Here is a 19,926-nt window from a genome sequence, read left to right on the forward strand (position 1 = left end):
AGGAACTTAAGTTTGCCCTGCAACCCATTCAGTCAGCAATTCAAGATCTCTCACAGCAGCTTAAATCCTTCAATGTCTCCATCAACAGAATATTAACCAGAATGGATAAAACTGAAGCAAAGGTACTTGAAAATGAGATTAAAATTGATCAACTACAAAAGGAGCAAAAAAATAATGACACAAATATAAAGAATATACAACAAAAGTTAACAGACCTCGAAGCCAGATCTAGACGTAACAACCTCATCATCAGAGGCATCCCAGAACAGTTTTCACAATTGGACTTACTAGAGAGCATTTCTGAAATTTTCTCTGCATTTCTAGATAAAGAACCCCTCTCAGATAAATTAATTATAGAACGTGCACACAGAGCCTTAAGACCAGCATTTGACAAACGTAATCCGTGACCAGTATATGTGAAGATCTTAAATTACCAACATGTATTCAAATTAATAAGTGCAGCAAAATCAAAAAAATACATAGAATGGAAGGGCAATAAAATATACCTATCTCCGGACTTACCAATCTCAATCAAACAGGAAAGATAAAAACTGGCCCCTTTCTGCACTTATCTGATCAAAAAGCAGATAAGATTTCAAATGAGGTATCCTAATACCCTCATTTTTACTCACCAGGCTGCCCAGTTAACAGCACAAAACTACAATGAAGCGGTCAAGCGGTCGTGGTCTTCAAAAATACATTTAAGGAATGTCCGGACAATCCTGACCAAAAGTTGTAACTATGCCCCCAGAAATGCGAAAGTTTGTGTCACAAATACAATCAACAGTTGTATTTCTTTCCTTAAAATCATAGAATTACCTTGTGGGTTGTTTTTCGTGGTCACCTTGTGTCGCCCACTGTCCGTGGGATTCATTGCCCTCATGAATTCACTTTGACTGACTCTTTTCTGCAGGCTCGTCACCATATTCCACTAATCTGGTTATTGTTCTTTGACCCCAAGATCTCCCTGCCACCATCGCGCCCTTAAAGGCACATAGCCCATTATCGCTGCTATGGCTTAGAGATACTTCAATCTACAGGATTCGCAGATTTCGATAGCACACAAGCGGTCCTACTTTGTACTGATGCTGGGTGCTTGGAAATTAAGCCGACGAAAGTTTCCTGCGTTATTCTCCATTAAGCTGTCTCTGCAAATGTGCATACCATGCAGGTGAGTGCTGCATTTCTTGAGTATGCACACTACATTCCCCTTTCCCCTTATATCTGAACCGAAACGCTTCGAGTTTGCAGTGACGATGCTCCCTCACTTGTCGAGCAGCAGGAACTTGCCAGATATATATCTCACTCCCAGCCGACGTTCTACATTTCCAACCATGGAGGAGTATATATGCTTTTCTTATTGGAATAGACATAGTAAACAACGTACTCTGTTCCCTGAGTTACTGCAGAAGCATGTGTTTTTATTTGATAAACGTACAGAGAACTCATTTGACACAAGTATTCTGTTTTAAACCCTTATTAAAAAACGTTCAATTTTATAGGTTAACTTTGGAGCTAATGATAACAAGGTATATAAAGTGAAAAGAGATATGGAAGCAACTATGTTATGGTTCACCACTGTTAGCTCCCATTTTAAATTAGATTTTATTCTCATACCTTTGAGAAACAAACCCAAGTAATCCATTTTAACAGCTTATGTAAGTTAAACATGTCAGATCTATAATTTACCGGAATGCTGAATGTAAATAACTTAAACAGAGCAGTGAACAAGCTAAGGGTATTTTTGCTGACAAGGTAATTGAAAACAGATCTCTTAAAGTTACAGGTGTTTATCTCTACCATATTTGTTAGGTATGGTACATGCTCTCTAGATTAAAGAGAGCACTAGAAGGTTTCATTAGCACTGCTCCTGCCCCATGAAAAGCATGATTCAATCTAATAAGTATAGCTTTTAGAAACTTGACAAATGAAGTGGGGATAACGTGCAAGCACTACACTGGTCTAATAGCCTAGAATTAACATATGAGCAAATGCGTGCTTGCCCTATGCTGTACTTTGATCTAATTAACTACTATGGTCATCTGCTACCCTCCTCACTGCAGAGTGTTATTAACTGCTCTCATACTCACTCGGGGCTTTAGGCTCGACTGTTGTTACAGCTTGATAAAGCTAAGGTAGTGGTCCCGATAGGGACCAATTATACACTATGCACTGGTGTTTTAAAGTACTAGTCTTTTACTTCAGTTATAATGGAATCCTGCTGTACGGTTGTATATTACTTGATCACTATTCAATATGTGTGATATAGGATGAGCTTCCTGCTTGCGGAGGCTTTCATACATCTCATTATATTCACTCAGCAGTGCCTGTAACTTGATATTTTGCTTACCTAATGCTGTCTATGGCTTATTTTGGGTGAAAATATGTGAAAAGGGAAGACGAAGCTAAGGCACTGAACATGAACTCAGCTTTACAGCATGTGCAGGATCTCCAGGGTAATAGAAACAGAGGTTACTAGTACGGGGGGCGAAATGAGTTGGGATGGGTCATTCTCACATTATTCATATATTAAGCTCATTAATGCATAACCTGATGATATAGATATTTGGAGAATGTTAGTAACAGCATGCAAGAACGACTAAGCGGGATTAAGGCACGGACGCAATATTAATAAATTTTATGATAGAGTTTTTGAGTTGGCTAATAAATTAAGCCTAGGGTTATGAAGAAATGGGAATCGGCGGATTAGATACCGGGGAGTTTTCCTTGTGAGATTTTCTCCGGGTGTTGCCTCTCCTTGGGCGGGACCTCTATATTTTTGTACTTGAAAATAACATTGACTGCCTTGTCAACACCACTTGCAATGCTTTATTAAGTAAAGGAAAACCCTACTTAATTTTTTGAGGTCTCACATCACCTCATTGATAATTGATTATACTGCAAACAAACTCATGTTATCTATGTTTATTGTAGATGAAAGTTTTAGTTTACTGTATAAGGCTAAATAATCTAAGTGTTACTATGTAAATAATAGTCTGTTGGCTGTTCATATCTGCATGTTATTACCATTTCTCTTGGCAGAGCTTTGTATTTGTTTTTGCACTGCTTGGATTAGCTATGCATCTTGGGTCATGGTGTGTTAGGCGGTACTTTCTGGGAACAAGGTTTTTCACTTATTGGATGCATCATTTTAACTTCCCAGAACCTTCCGGGCTTAGGGGATGGTGGGTAGGCACCGGGATTAAGCGGGAAGGATGTATACTACTTGCCCTAAGTTTACAGCTCAGTCTCACGTCATTACTCAATGTTGTCCATACTCCCCATTACATCTCTGATTTCTTGAATTTACTTGGCTTGATTAGAAAATGTGGAACTTAGAATCTTGGAACATTAAGGGGTTACAATCACCTAAAAAAAAAAAAAAACTGCTCATGCACCTAATTTTGAAATCTACCGCTAATATCACTTTCCTTCAGGAGACGCACCTGCTCAATCAGCAATGGAACGATGAAAAATTGAGACCTTGGATTAAAAAGATTATATCCTCAGCAGGTACTATGAATAGAGCAGGGGTAGCCATTATTATTAAAAATATCTTCGGCCCTTTTATTGTAAAGGAGGGATCAGATGATGAGGGTAGATGGTGCTATTTTACCACAAACCACCCCTTATTAGATAAACCTATTCTCCTTCTGAACATATATGCCCCTTGCACCTCTCAACAGATCTTCTTTATGAAGTTATATAACTTCCTCACCTTATTTCCTAATCATTACTATATTGTGGGGGGGGGGGACTGGAACTCAGTTCAGGATCCCAAAACAGATAGATCGAATCACAGGGCTCGCCTTAACCTCTCAACACATAAGGACATAAGCGAACTGAAAGAAGAGTATAATGTATTTGACCCACACATTTTTCTAGACCCTGCTCAGAAAAAGTGTAATTACACCTTTTTTTCTAATTGTGCCAAAAGTTGGTCCAGAATAGACTTTTTTCTTATTTCCAAGGCCTTCTACACCATGAATGTTTCCTTTACTCAATTTCCTAGATCTATATCTGACCATTCCAAGATTTCCATGGGTATTTACCGACAAAATAGGGGCTTAACAGATAGTATTGACATCTGTTGGCGGCTGAACCCCAACCTCCTGGGGAGAGTGGAGATTACCTCTCAAATTGACGAATACCTGGATCACTTTCTTGACTCCAGGAAATCCTTTCAATCTCCTTTAGACTGTGAATGGGCCGCGGTTAAATCAACGATCAGGGGCTTCTTGTTAAATAAAGCCGCATACTATAAAAAACTTCGGAACAAAAAAGAAAGGGACCTTACCATTCAGCTTAATAAAGTAGAAATGGAGTCGCAAGTGAAACTCACCCCCCTGTTGTAAGAACGTATGATACAACTACAAAAAGACTTAATATCCCTACATGCAGAGAACCTGAGCTTCCATGAGATCAAGTCAATGGCCTTATACGCAGACGTAATACACTCTCCCTCCAGATTCCTGGCCAGGGCGATCAACCTCACCAAATCCTCTACTTTTATACCTGAAATACATTACCAGGGGAAGGAATTCCAGCAACCTAACGAGATTATTGAAACTTTTGAAAGCATTTTCAAACAAACCTGACTCATAGATAACATAGTTAACGAATCAGATTTACAATCCTTTCTCAAGAATCTTACTTTCCCCAAACTAACTGAGAGTCAGAACGAGCTTCTAGAAAAGGAGATAACAACACAAGAAATTTTCTCAGTCATTAACAACCTGAAGCCTAACAAATCCCCTGGCCCAGACGGATTTACGGCTGAATTTTATAAAACATTTAGCACGAAAGTCTCCAAAATATTGAGCTTATTGTTTAGCCATATTACCGCCAATGGCTTTAAAGATATCCATTTAAATGCCTCCAGAATGATTTTCATTCTTAAACATAATGCAGACCCTAAAATCCCGGGGAATTACAGACCCATATCTCTAATAAATTTGGACATGAAAATTCTGGCCATGGTCCTAGCTAACAGGCTGAAAGCCGTTATTTCCCATATCATCTCCTCTGAGCAATCTGACTTTATACCGGGTAGACAAACTAACAATCAAACTTTATTACTGGAAGCCATGATTCATCATTCTAATGTAGCCAAACACCCCATGTACGCCCTAGCGGTAGATGCATCCAAGGCATTTGACCGATTGAGTACGAAATTCTTATTTGCCGTCCTACCCTTCTTTAACATTCCAATCTCATTTTAGACAAAATAAAAACCCTTTACTCCACAGCGTACACTACTATTCATATCAATAAACACTTTTCTAATAGAATCAACATGGTCAATGGGGTCAGACAGGGCTGCCCCCTTTCTCCTCTCTTATTTAACTTTTATATGGAACCTTTATTTATGCTCATCAAACAAGTCACTTTCTTCCATCCACCTAGTATTTATAACTTAAAGATTCCCCTATCGGCATATGCTGATGACCTTAATATATATTTCACCCTTCCTGACTCTGACCCAAATAAAATTTTATCTGCAATTTTTACTTTTTCCAACTTAGCGAACTACCAACTTAATAGTGAAAAATCATTAATATTCCCCTTAAACATACACTCTAGACTACCTAACATAACTTTAAAATCAGAGATCAAATCAAAAGAACAGCTTCATTATTTAGGTATTCAATTCGCCCAAGGTAACCATAAGCACTTTCAGGACAACGTGGTTAGGTATTGGTCAAATATTCAAAATGATATCAATAGATGGTCTATGCTTAAGATTCCTTTCCTGGCCAGAACCACAGTGATTAAGATGAACATTCTTCCTAGACTCTTATATCTGTTTCATGCAACCACCAGTATCTTACATAACAATTTCTTTAAAAAAATTATATCTTCTATCTCTAAGTTCGTGTGGGCCCCCAAATCGGTCAGGATTAGCTACGTAAAACTCATCTATCCTAAAGAACAGGGTGGTCTAGGTCTACCCGACTTTAAAACCTACTATGAGATAATTAACGCCAGTAGAGTCTTAAAGATAGCGTCTTACCACAAAGACAAAAATACGTGGGCCCCATCATGGGTGATTCTGGGCAATAACTATATCAAATCACTAAAATTTAGTTCTATAGCTCTTCCTTTTTTGGATGAAACAAATATAGGCAGACTGAAACATACAAAAGGCCTACTATATAGCATAAAATCTCTCCAGGCCCTACTCAAATCTTTGAAGCTACTCCATTCCTTCATAACATTACAGTCACTTTACCTCAACCCCAACCTTCAACTAAATGGGCGCATGTTAAACCTGGTGCAATACCCTCTCCTTTTGAATACTTCTATCTCTAATTTCTTCCCCTATAGACATCAGACAATTTCTAACCTAAGAATCAGTCTGAACTTGCCAAAGAAGTACCTGTCTATTCTACGACAGGTTAGGGAGTTGATTAGAAAGTACATAGACCACCCCTTGGTCTCAGACGAAGATATTTCAACATGTAAAACATTAAAGAAACTCCTGCTCAGTAATAAAGGGATGACCTCAAACGCATACAAGGTTACCATGGCAATCAGGTTTCAGAACGAAGTCAATGTCTCAAAATTCTGGTTAAATATCAACCCGGCCATAACTCAAAACTTAATAGCTCAGGCTATAAAACGAAGCTCTAAAGCTATTCCTCTCAATAAGTTGAAATATACTCAGCTAATGATTTTGAACAATGCATATTTTACCCCTGAGGTACTGAGTAAGCGATATCCTAATCTATCCCCTAATTGCCGTTATTGCTCGAACCAAACTGATGATATTATCCATTTGTTCTGGAGTTGCAAATGTTCATATAAGCTGTGGTGTGCCCTGAGAGTGTTACTTGAGAAAATTGGCTATGAAAAATCTACCCTTTCATGGGAATTTACCATTTTACACATCCCACCACCAGGCTTATCTGAAAGGAAATGTAAGATTTTGATTCCTATTTTTATGTTAATTAATTATTACATTTCCCTAAACTGGAGAAGTAGACATGCCCTCTCGTGGGAAGGCTTCAAGCACATAGCTATTAAACGTCTCAGGGCTCACAAATACCTGTTCCACAATATTAAGCACAAGTCAGTTACTAAAGAATGGTGGAGTATTATGTCTGATTGTATACTTAAATGACATATGATGATGAATTATAATTAATTGAGTTTCTCATCTTATTTTCTTTCTTTTGGTACTCGGACAACATCCTTTTTTCTCTCCATCATAATGTGAGTTATGGATAGAACAAGTCATTGGGCATTGTAGTATGTGTATATAGTTTTAGTTTTATTATATGAGTATTGTATTTTCTGTTGCTCTCTGTATTTTATTTGATGTTCAGTGTTGTATCCATTTTCTGAAAAGTTTCAATAAAGAGAATTATACAAAAAAAAAATAAAAGGGGTTCTTACACACCTGCATATGCTATGTACACCCACCAACATCTACCCCACAACCGAAATAATTACATCAATACATACTGTTATACCATAACCAGTTATGCAACTACTGTACAATATCTGCTGAAACCTTAACATACCTGGACACAGACACACTAACATGGCCCTATGTGAAATAGTTGACGTTATACAATTGAACAGCTGCTGATGTAACAGGGTTTGCATGAACTAATCCCATTTCAGAGGGTTGAAAGGTTTGTACACCAGGAAGTTTTACCGAGTACTGATTATTAGCACAGTATGATACACAGTAACACCAAACTATATATGTCTGGTAACCACACTGTAAATGCCCTAACATTATATGCATAGCTATGCAGCCTTGAGCTGTTCAAACAACCTGGCCAGACTGAAACATATTCAAAAGTATTAGGTTCAGACAAACCCTGCACAAGTAACAGTATTCAGAAATATAACAGCAGTACTCACATTCAGACCAACTCGTCTAGACATTACACACAATATATTACTATTCGTCTCCATACAGCTGTTCCAATGGATTCCAAACAAAACTTCCACGCTGTCTTCCTCACAAGTAAGGCAAAGAGACATTGCCCAAGTGGAGTACTCAATTATACTCCACTATAGCCATGGTATTGGCTAAGGCAGTAGCAGCGCAGCTGATGTGCATGTGATTAGCTACTTACGAACACCAACTGGTCATCGGGATAGCACATGTTACTGATCTATAACTATAAAAGTTTGCCTTGTCACACATTCAAACCATCTGTATCTACCTGTAGAACAGTACCAAACACTGAAAGATGAACTGAAAACAAGTATTACACTCGTTAATAACACCTCCGATTACTAAGATGGTATGTATAACATGTAGTATGTCTGTGCATGTAGTACCTGTATTGTAAGAATTACAGTGTAATCAATGCATATAGTGGAAATAGCTATCTTGTAGTGATGTATTGTTGAGCAGTAGTAATGCTTGTAGTATTCTATGTGTGTACTGCTGTAGGTCACATGGCACACTCCACATACACCACAAGGGATGATATGGGCTTGGAACCCACCAATTCGCTTCCAGCCACTGTCCGTGTCAGGATTGGTCCAACAAGTATGTGCTATAACAGGGGATAGTATATGTCGATATATTGTAACAGTCGACATATGTATGGGTGGATAAGTAAGATGAACATGTTAAAGGTGGGCTTACCGTGCAAATATGGTGTGCATTGTGGGATATTGTGCCAATAACTGTGTAATGTACAGTATTCTAGGCAGATCTGTATTCTATTCTACATAGCAGTTCTGGTATGTTATGCAAACAGTAGTTATGTCTATTGGCAATTACAATACTCAATGACAGGATACATAGCATTAGTATTCATCTGACAGGTTAGCAGCATGATAGCAAAGATAATTGTAAGAGTCAGGTAACTATACATGCACATAACACATGTAATATCCACCTCTCTACTATCGTTTGCAAGCAATAACAGCTGTGCATGTGTACATAGTTTCATAGGTTCATAGGTTGATACTAGGCTATCTGTCCTAGGGCATTTATAAGCCTAGCCAGAGTGTGTTTGGCTTTCGCCACCCTTTTAGATTAGTTGACTGTGCCTCTGTATAGTAGGTCACAGAAGATAGCCCTTTTGAGGTTAGTTTACTGTGCCTCTGCCTAGTAGGGACACAGAAGAGATACCAGGGGTAAACCTACGATCTCCCATCCACTCGTCAAGATTTCTCTTGAAGAGGGTCATTGAGGGACTCTGCCTAACATGGATTGGGATTTTGTTCCAGAGTGAGGGGAGCCTCTGGGATATGAATCTGTCCCTCCAGCATGTCCAATTTATTTCTGTGCTGAGGTTTAAGTCCCTGGAACATGCAGCTCTAAGGGATATGGATTTCCTGAGGTGGAGCATGTCCATTAATTCTGGGTTGGACATGGCTTTATACATCAGGCACAGATCGCCTCTGAGTAGGTGGTAAGCAACTGAGTAGAGCTGGAGTTTCTTTAGCCTAACTGAGTAGGGCATCTGTTTGAGTCCCTTGATCCTCTTGGTGAGGTACTTTTGGGGTCTTTTCAGTTGCTGCAGGTGTTGGGTAAGGTACATCCCAAATGGGGCATTGCATTCAATTATGGGCCTGATGAGTGATGAGTAGAGGGGCACAATGACCTCTCTTGATCTAGATGTGAACCCTTTTGTGATAAGGTGGGCTATATAGAAGGTCTTTCTAAGCACTTTGGCAACGTGATTGTCAAAGGAGAGATTGCTATCTACTTGGGTCCCCAAATCCCTAATTACCTCTTCCGTACTTAATGGATTACCACCTATGTGGTAATTTGTGGGCACTTCGTTTTTCCCAAAGGGGATGACTATGCATGTTTTGGCATTTAGCTTTAGGCCATGGCTCTGGCACCAGTTATCCATCTCTGTGAGACCCTTTTGGAGGATGCTTGTGTCAGTTGGCGAGTCAATTATGGCACCCAGTTTGCAGTCATCTGCGAACTTGGTCAACCATAGTCCTCCCATGTTAGCCTGTACCTCAGAGAAATATATACTGAACAAGAGACGTCCCAGGACTGAGCCTTGTGGGATGCCACTTGTAACTGGCACCTGCAATTCTGACCATGGGGTTCTATCCCTGAGCCAGTTTGCAACCCATCTTGTGACATAGGGGTTGATATTTAAGCTGGTGAGCTTATTTATGATGCCTGAGTGTGGTATTGTGACGAAGACTTTTGCGAGGTCCAGGTAGGCTGTGTGGACTACCTTCCCTTCATCTATGGCCTTGGTGACTGTTTCAAAGAAGTTGACCAGGTTCAAGAGGCAAGGTCTTCCCTTAACAAAGCCGAATTGGGTAGGATCCAGTGTTTGGAGGTTCCCAATGTCTTTGTTTATGAGTTTCATGATGATACGCTCCGTAGCTTTGCAGACCAGGCTAGTCAGGCTTATATGGCGATATGCAAATGTGTAGTGACCCTTTTTCAGGGCTGGGCCAAATGGCTATATGCACACCTACATAGAGTGGATATTGAGAGTACAGACGCACTGGTTGAACTACCAGGTTTGTGTAGCCCAACCTCTCATTGCCAAACCTAACAGCCGCCTGCACATACTGTATGTAAGGTAGTGCACAGCAGTGGTAATGAAACAGGTTGCATATCATCTTTAACTCCAGTGTAACATCTGCAGTAGGAGTGTAAGATGTAGGAGACAGCTGTCCATGTGTAATAGCCGCATCATAGGTAATGGCTCACACAATCTGATTATATCCTGATCATGTTGATAGTGGCATCAGAGCCTATTGATACATGACTCTGTTTGGAAAGTGGGAGTCTGTGTCCAACAGAGTTCATAGTCCTGGTGGATATGTGAGTATATACCCAGAGAAGGAAACAGACCTGTAGACACTTGCATCATCTGTAATCAACTAACAGGATGTGATGTGCTCCTCAGAGGAGGATTGCTGCTAAAGGTAGCTACAATGTTTCCATAATAGCCAGTGTTGTCACGTCCATAACACAAATATTTACATGTGAGCATCACTGTCTAAAACATCTTCATAGGCAATATGTAAACTAAATACAGTACTTGGTACTTGTAGTACTAACTGCTCATACAGGCATATCCAGTAGTCAGCTACTGGTGTTTACTAATGTCAGCTTTGTGTATGTGGCCATCCAGAGGGAATGTAATCTCTATGCCATGTACACTGCCAGACCCACCTAACACCATGCCCCCCACATTGATTGGGATGCAGCTACAGGGGTAAGCTGGAAGACAGCCCAGTCTACAGCCATGACTGGACTGGACAGTCATGAGGTATAGGTTAACACATGCAGCTCATCAACACAACCAACACATACCCTTACCAGAACACAGTAAGGACACCCACACACACTACCAAAATCACACACATTCACAAGCACGTCTAAGTATCTGGCCAAACAAGTGACCCCCCCCCCCCAAGCAGGAAGAGACAGACACCAAAATACACAAACTGTATGACATAGTTTGCATAATTGTGCCACACCTCTGAACACATGACTGGAAACATGCCCAACTGTACTCATTTGTGAATGCAAACTCTAGCACTATGTTACACACCAACCTATATGAGGGCATACATACTGTCAGCTGCCTGCCTGCCATGATTAGCCACATACTCATAGACTCAGACCACCGTTTGAACTATACACATGGCTCTGGCATATTCCATGTTGTTGTGCAGGACTTGTGATGCAGTAGCCTGGAGTGCATGGAAACACATGTAGGAACTGTCAGGTCATGTAGCCCATGCAGGTATGTCCCAAGGCCTGGGTAGCATTCTGCCATTGGCCAGAATGATACTGCAGTACAGGGACAAAATGATTGTATTCCACAACTGTATAGTGTAGTGGTGCATGTCACAGGGTATCCAGTATCTGTCATCCTCGGATAACATGGTTGACAGACCATGATGCTTTGCCAGACAGGGCCTGCACTTGTTACCCCTGGGAATCTGCATACTGCCTAGGGCTCATGCTTCCCCTATAGTGCCTTCATCATGCCTGGTTCAAGTGAGGGTCCACTGCTGTTACAGGGATAGCCAAGCAATAAACTGCGGGTCTTGCTACACAATGATACATGTTAGAAACACTATATGGACACACATATGTCAATCCCTAACATGGAGAACATATCTGTGCAGTGGCCGAGACATGTTTCAAAGCTCCGGAGAGCATACCTGCATGACCATGTTATAACACATATCTCACCTCTTGCCCATTATCCTTTATTGGAACACATGGGCCACAGGTGTGTCCATATTCCTGAAGAATATGTACACCCCCACACTAATTGCATTTGCATAACATCAGATGCATTATGCTGCGCAGCTACCTTTGTGCCAAAGTGGAATTCAAAATGCACCTTGAGACAGATCACCCACCAATCTGCGGACTTCCCAACTGTCATAATGTGCTGTAATGGGGAAGATTAGGTCTGAGACAGAACCATAATAATGGCTACTCTCAACTATTCCATTATGAACTGGGAAGACTCCTCATGTACCAACACCTTAGCTCAATGCATGCTGGATTCCATTGACTCCACTGACCTGGATCACAGTAGTCAAACAAACATGCCAACGTTATGCTTCCTAAGAGCAGAGTGGTGAGTGCCATGGCATCCATGCAGATGGACAATGCATGTGCAAATGCTGAATCCTACACAAATGAACCTTAAGCAGTCACATATGTGCAGTGATTGTGCCATTGAAACAGAGCCAGGATTCAACCCAACACAAATAAGTAGGCAAACTGGTGGTACCATGCTTTAAACTGTACCACAGAAGGTAGTAACAGTTGTAAGAGTGAACACACATGAGTGTAGGTGATCCCTGGTCAGCCTCAGTAAGATGCAGATACACCATATAAAACCACACAAAGCTACTGTGAAACTAATCAGCCACATATTATGAGGCCAAGCACAGACCATTCTATAGCTGTGTCATTAATCGTAATGGCAATGACAAGACCTGCCATGCTGCACAGCACTATGGCATGGGAAGTACTGCACAGACAGAAATAGCACCAGTTCAGCCAGATAGGGTCTCAAAGAACCTAAACCTACTCCCACCCCCCACTCCAACAGGCACACTTAGCAGCATATCCATGTACACTACAGGGCCTCTGTACTAACGACTATGCAGGTACAAGCTACACTCTCTAAAGCCATACATACAGCTTTCATGGGACCTGTCAACATCCCAGGGTGTATCCTACACAAATGTAAGAACATTCAGCTATCCACATACACATCATATTCAATCACAGCTCCATGTCAGGCTGTGTACACACCAAATGGTGCACAGCAACAGTTATCACACCCCACAAAGGGAAAGACACCATTGATAATGGGACATAGTGCACAACTACCCTGCTGAGTCTGGTCTGTAGGGCTATGAACCATGGTCAACATAATTGATGTACTTGGTACAGATGTAGATGACAGTAGGGTTGATTCACACTGCATATCATGACCTTGCCAGGTTGTAGGACACCATCATCCATACTGTGTTCCAGTTACACTCAGTAAACTAGGTGTATATTCCTATGTCACAGGAGTGGTTGGCAAATGGACTGCTTGCTGAACCCACACTACAGAAGGTGTCTGATGAATACACGCACATCAAACCAGTGCCAGCCACAGTAATACAGGGGTCATTCCTGGTACTCCCCCTCTTTGTTATCTATACCACATAGACTAACACCGAAGGCATTAGCCTATTGATGTTTGCAAATGACTATGAACTAGGAGCAATAGTTGACTCCTTGTGTGCTGCGTTCAACATACAGAAGGGCTTTAGTGTGTGAGATGTGTGGTGTGTGATGTATGGCCTCAATCTGACAGCTAAGTATTGCATTGTCATTCCCTATGTTACAAACCCTGTACCCATTAACTACCACCTAGGCAGTGGTCAACATAATGGCAACTGTGTGTATGGGATGCAGCTGGACAGTACTACCCTTTGATAGTTACGTCACCACAAAAGATAGGTAGCCGTATGTGGCACCTGTAATTATGACAGGGTGCCATCCAGGAATATACAGATAACTGCTCAGCCATACTCAACACCCATGTGACCCATAATAGATCACATATTTTCTTTTAAGGGTTATTGCCCATGTGTAGATGGCCTACACCTCCCTTCACAATCCCTAACTGCACTATGTAGAATGCAGCCTACCCTGAATAAAGCCATGTCCAACCCAGAGGTGTTGGACATGCTACAATTAACACATCCTGATCCCAAATAAACACATACGTCATGGACATCCACCTTTCTAGTACAAGGATCACAACATGTCTGACAGACCCCTGCCCCATACACTTAACATACTCTTGCCATACTATGCATCCCTGTCCAGCAAAGCTACACATCGCCCCTCTCTGTGACATGATGTGATGACCGTATGCCAAATATATCAGTAACCATGTGTATCAGTTCTGTGGCACTGCTTGAACTGGCCACTGAAACTTACCAGTCTGTTGCCTACAGCTAGGTAACCTGTCTGCCTAGGCTCATAAATGGCCAAGGTCATATAGCCTACTAGATCACTATGACCATACATGCTATAGTTGATATCCAACCCTGCAAATACCATCAGGCTAGCTATTGTCCCATGTGTTACACATGTGCAATACAGGCACTACATGGCAGGATGCTACACAGCTGTACAGTGCCATGTAGATGTATATGGCAATACACATACATGCTTGCAAGTCTGCAGGGTCACAAGTCATGTCCCTAGTGGCTATGTATGACTATATATGTGGCATATACACAGCATTAAGGTCGATTGCATTAATGTGAACACATCCAGGCATGTGCTGATAGGTAAAGACACCACTACAGGCAAACAGACATGCCCACGTCAAGACAATATCCACATGGTGTATGAGCAATGTCATCACATGACACACACATATATGGCGATAACATCACATCACCAGTAGGTGTCAAATGTGTGTGACTTATACATGTCAGTGGTGTTAGTGTCATGTAGATTTACAAATATGTACTTGTAATCTTAATAAATGTGATACACATGTATGTTCAGCTGTACTGTTGTACTTCCCTGTGAGTTACTGTTACCTGTCTCCATTGTTATGTCTTCCAGGTATGCCACATAGCAGACTGCCGCCATATAGCCGCTTGGAGGATGAGGTCCTCATCCTATACCTCCTTGACAACTACACAAAGCTCTTCAGCCATGTGCCACAGGATGCACAGCAGCGGGATGCCCTGTGTGAGGAACTCTGCAGGAGGGTAAATGATGTTGGTGGTCACAGTCGCACCTATCAGCAGGTGCTCCAACACTGCACTGACCTGATAAGATGGGCGAAACAGCATGCTAATGCAATCACCAGGGAACAAGGTACAACAGCTGGGGGGCCACTCACCCAGCCCCTACTCAGATGTACCAAGGAGCTACTGGCCATCCTGAGGATACCTGCAGTCCTCCATGCACAAGCTTTAGCTGGTATTGTGGAAGTGGGTGTCTCGCAACCACCGAGCCTGGAGTTGCCTGGTAAGTCACTATTGCACATAAAATGCAACTATATATCATATAGTTACATGTGTTACTGTACAATATGTAATGTAACATCACATGCAAGGCATGTATGCACACATGCCACACACTATAGTCTGCTACTCTATGTATGCACATATGTGCATACTCCATAGTATAGTGTATTGAACTGGCTTATGTGCTAACATGGACATTGCACCCTGTAGCTATCACACAGGTGTGGATAATGATCTTACTGCTGTGACACTCCTGTTTAGGTATCTTTGACATTTTGCAGCGACAGCATCCTGTGCAGGTGAGATTGTTATTATTTACCAGGCTTGATAATGCATGGAACATATTAATTACATGCTATCCTCCATAACACACATAGACATAATGTATGGTGGTCCTGTTAATGGACACTAGTCAGACCTGCAATGCATCACACTGTTTACCTATGTGAAACAATTGAAGACTATATGAAACACCTACACTAAACCTTCCAAACTGTCATTGCCAGATGTGTGGACAACAGTGAATACAATGATGAAGGTGTGCTCCACTGTAGGGGCAGGTACTACATATCACCATTACACATGTTGGGTATATGAACAGTACTGCACAGAGAGCATATGTGTGCACACACACTAAATGTGCTGGAGCTGGAGTATGCCCGGCCCACAGGATACACCCTTGTGGAGTATACCCTTGCTATGAATGTCACAAAATGTCACGTGCTATCAGACATGTCTATGTTATGTAGTGGGTTGACTGCAACACTGCTCAACTATCCTGCAAAACATGTCTTACATCCCATACATACAACCCTTTGTCTGCATAACCCTGTCCTCAGTGGAGCATATGACATCTATGGGTGTATGTCATATGGGATAACACTGGCATGTGAAATAAGATGGCCATCACAACCATTGGACTGAACATGTGTACACATGGCCATGGAGGATGGCCAGAGACATGAAACAACACACACAGTAGAAGTGATTTACATGTGTGTACACCCCGTTGTACATTTGCTCGACACAATACAACTATGGCCTTTGTGTAATGGTGATATTGCAGATCTGAAACACTAAACATCATACAGGCCTGTGCACTGCTTGTGTAGGCATAACATGAAACCACCACATAACACGTCTTGAACATGTGGAATGTGTCACGACATGGAAGCATTCACCTGTACAGTATCCAAATACATACATGTGTTGCACAACATACACATACATCCACATCAAGCCAGAAATACAGTACATTCACCTTTTTGGTGTCAAACATTACTGTCATGCCTGCTCCTCATGTGTGTGAGGTACACAGATGGCATGTGGGACATAGAGTACTTGTAAGTTAGCCATTTGTGGGCATAGTTGCCAGGTATCAGTAATATGGTTGCAGATGTGCAGGGGTGTCATCCGTATACCCTTCTGTGACCTGTGTCACACATTCCACATTAAGGTTTATTCTGTATACACCTCGGTGACGTGGGTCACATTCCACATTAGATATGTATTGTATGTGAACATAGTCATGGCTATGAGCTGTGTCAGTAGCTCACACTGTATAGCAATTGTGAAGCCACATGATGCCCTGCAATGGCTATGCACATCAGCTCAATGTGCAGTATGTCCCTGCATATTTGTAGCGTGCACAGACAACATTGAATCAGCTGAAGGCCCATGTTAGTATAACACATCCCTGCATTGGGACACCATTACCGTACTGCAGATTGGAAAGGACACCATTGTGTTACACATGTATGCATGTCATTCAACACATTAGCAGAAGACATGTTATACTACATGTGATTGGCAAGGTCATACGCCACACAGCAGGTCGGTGTGCTGCAAACCTGTGCTTGTTTGTGGCACCATTGCAAAGTAGGGACAGCCATGTCAAACATGTGTATGCAGCCACATGCACAATGTCTACACTCAGCTCAGGGTATGCAGAATAATGTTAAACAGACATGCATTGTTTTGGGGGAGATATGCAAGCTAGGGCTCAGGAAAACATAGTATGCAGTCGCCATACCCTACTGCTCATGTCCTCACACATAAGGATGATGGCCAACACAAAGCATCAGTGGCAGATGTACAAAGGTCAGTGATTGTCTGTTAACATGTGGTGTATGTTGCACACACCATGGCAGTGCAGTGCAATGGTGCAAAGTGCATGCATTGTGTTGCAGTTATGAAGCATAGGCTACTAACACAAATTGTGTAATACAGGTATGTATGCTAACCACCACTATTATTATGCAAGGTACATGCTGTCTGCTATAACACATGCATACTGTTGTGTGCAACTCAGGGATGTATGATAACTACCACTATAATTGCCTAAGCTGAAACTATAATTGTCTAAGCTGAATGCCATCTGTCATATCACCTGCATGTAACATGTGTGGCTGTGTGTGTCTGTGTGTGTCTGTGTGTATCTGTGTGTGTCAGTGTGTGTGTTAGTGTGTGTGTCAATGTGTGTGTCAGTGTATGTGTCAGTGTGTGTGTGTGTGTGTGTGTGTGTGTGTGTGTGTGTGTGTGTGTGTGTCTGTGTGTGTCTGTGTCTGTGTCTGTGTGTGTCTCTGTCTGTCTCTGTTTGTGTGTCTCAGTCTGTCTGTCTGTGTGTATCTCTGTCTGTCTTTGTGTGTCTCTGTGTGTCTCTATGTGTCTGTGTGTTGTCTGTCTGTGTGTGTGTGTGTGTGTGTGTGTGTGTGTCTGTGTGTGTCTGTCTGTGTCTGTCTGTGTGTGTCTGTGTCTCTGTCTGTCTGTGTGTCTCTGTCTGTCTGTCTGTGTGTGTCTGGTATAACTTGCAATGTACAGTTCTTGTCTTTCCCTCACAGGTGTTGATGTAGGTGTGTTGCCCTCCTGCGGTTCACCTGATGTTAGTGTCCCCACAGACTCTAGCAGTGATGATGATAGTATGATTGAGGCCAGGCAGGGTTGTCAGGGGCTGAATCTGTGCCATTCGTTGGCATTCCACCTGTCTCCCCCTCATCTTTGCACACAGTTCTCCTGCCTGCACATACCCCATCACCACCGGCCATAGAGGAAGGACAGTTGGTTGGCGGCAGCATGGAACAGGGAAGTGTGATCACTATGGAAGGTGTGCCTGCACACCATGATCCCAGTCAACAGACTGGTGATGTCCCACACAGGCATGTGCCCAGCACTGCTCATAGGAGGACCACTGGCCAACATGCCCCTGCAAGACCAAGCACATTAGCTGGAGTCACCAGACACATGTTTCAGGCTGTAATGGAGGCACAGGCACATGCTGAATGGCACAACAGAGAAAGTCTAAGGCTTCAGAGGCTGCTGTCCATTCATTAACTGACAACATCCAGGCACTTGCAAATGCTCACCATCATCTTGCAGATGTTTTGGATAGACGATTGGGTGACATGGTGGGAGTCCTTGACCGTGGCATGTCAATCCTAGAGCATGGAATGTCTGTGCTGGAATGTCTGGTGGGAGTGAGGCGTTGGGCATGTGTATGTAGGTCAGCTACATCACCTGTTGACAGTCTACGTGAACATGCTACTGCACATGCCCGCTCCCATAGTGGTTGCAGCAGCAGCAGTGAAGCTGGTGCTGTGCAGTCCATACCAGGACACAGCAGGCAAAGTGCACGTGGTCCTGGATGGTCCCAAAAGGGACACAATTCCAGTGGACATGTGTCATCAGACTTTACCCAATCTGGACCTCTGCCTGGTAGTGCCCATGCAGCCCCTGGCAGGTGCAGGTCATGTGGCCGTGACAGGACACCATGAACTGTGAAATCTGCCTTGTACAGTCTGCAGCTGTCAATATTACCCCTGTGTAAGCCAGCCACATGCCAGATCTGTGTGTATGCATACACACACACACTGGAAACAAATGTATGGAACCTCAACACACACATCATAACATCCATACACGCCCAATGATATCACAGGCCCTAACACACATGCATTATGTGATCCAATGGCACAACATAGGTCTCTGGCAAACATTATCACCCTGTGCATATGATGATGCCTGTGCCACATCCCTGTCATCCACACCATTGGTGCAGGGACATGTTCATATGGTCTGATGCACAGGGTGAACATACTAGGTAGACAATTGTAGATTAATATTGTTGATTAGTATAGACAGGCAGCAGACATACCATGTATTGCAGTTTTAGAATGCATTTTGTACGTTTGACTGTATGTATCATGTGTAACAAGACTAACAGCATGTAGATCTTGATGTTCTGCCTTCCTCTTTCGGGTGTAGTTGCATGTGCTGGGGGATGCTGGTGTTTGCAGGCGTCTCATATGTACATGTTGACTACCCACAGGTCAGTATGACAATACCTGCATGCACTTTGTAGCTTCCACATCATGGTTATATTCTCCCATGTTTCAATTATGTTTACTGTTCTAATGATCCAAGAGCATGGTAGCTGTGTGGTAAGCT

The sequence above is a fragment of the Protopterus annectens genome, chromosome 12.part0, assembly GCF_019279795.1.
Source record: "Protopterus annectens isolate FY-2018-M chromosome 12.part0, PAN1.0, whole genome shotgun sequence".
NCBI lineage: Eukaryota > Metazoa > Chordata > Ceratodontiformes > Protopteridae > Protopterus > Protopterus annectens.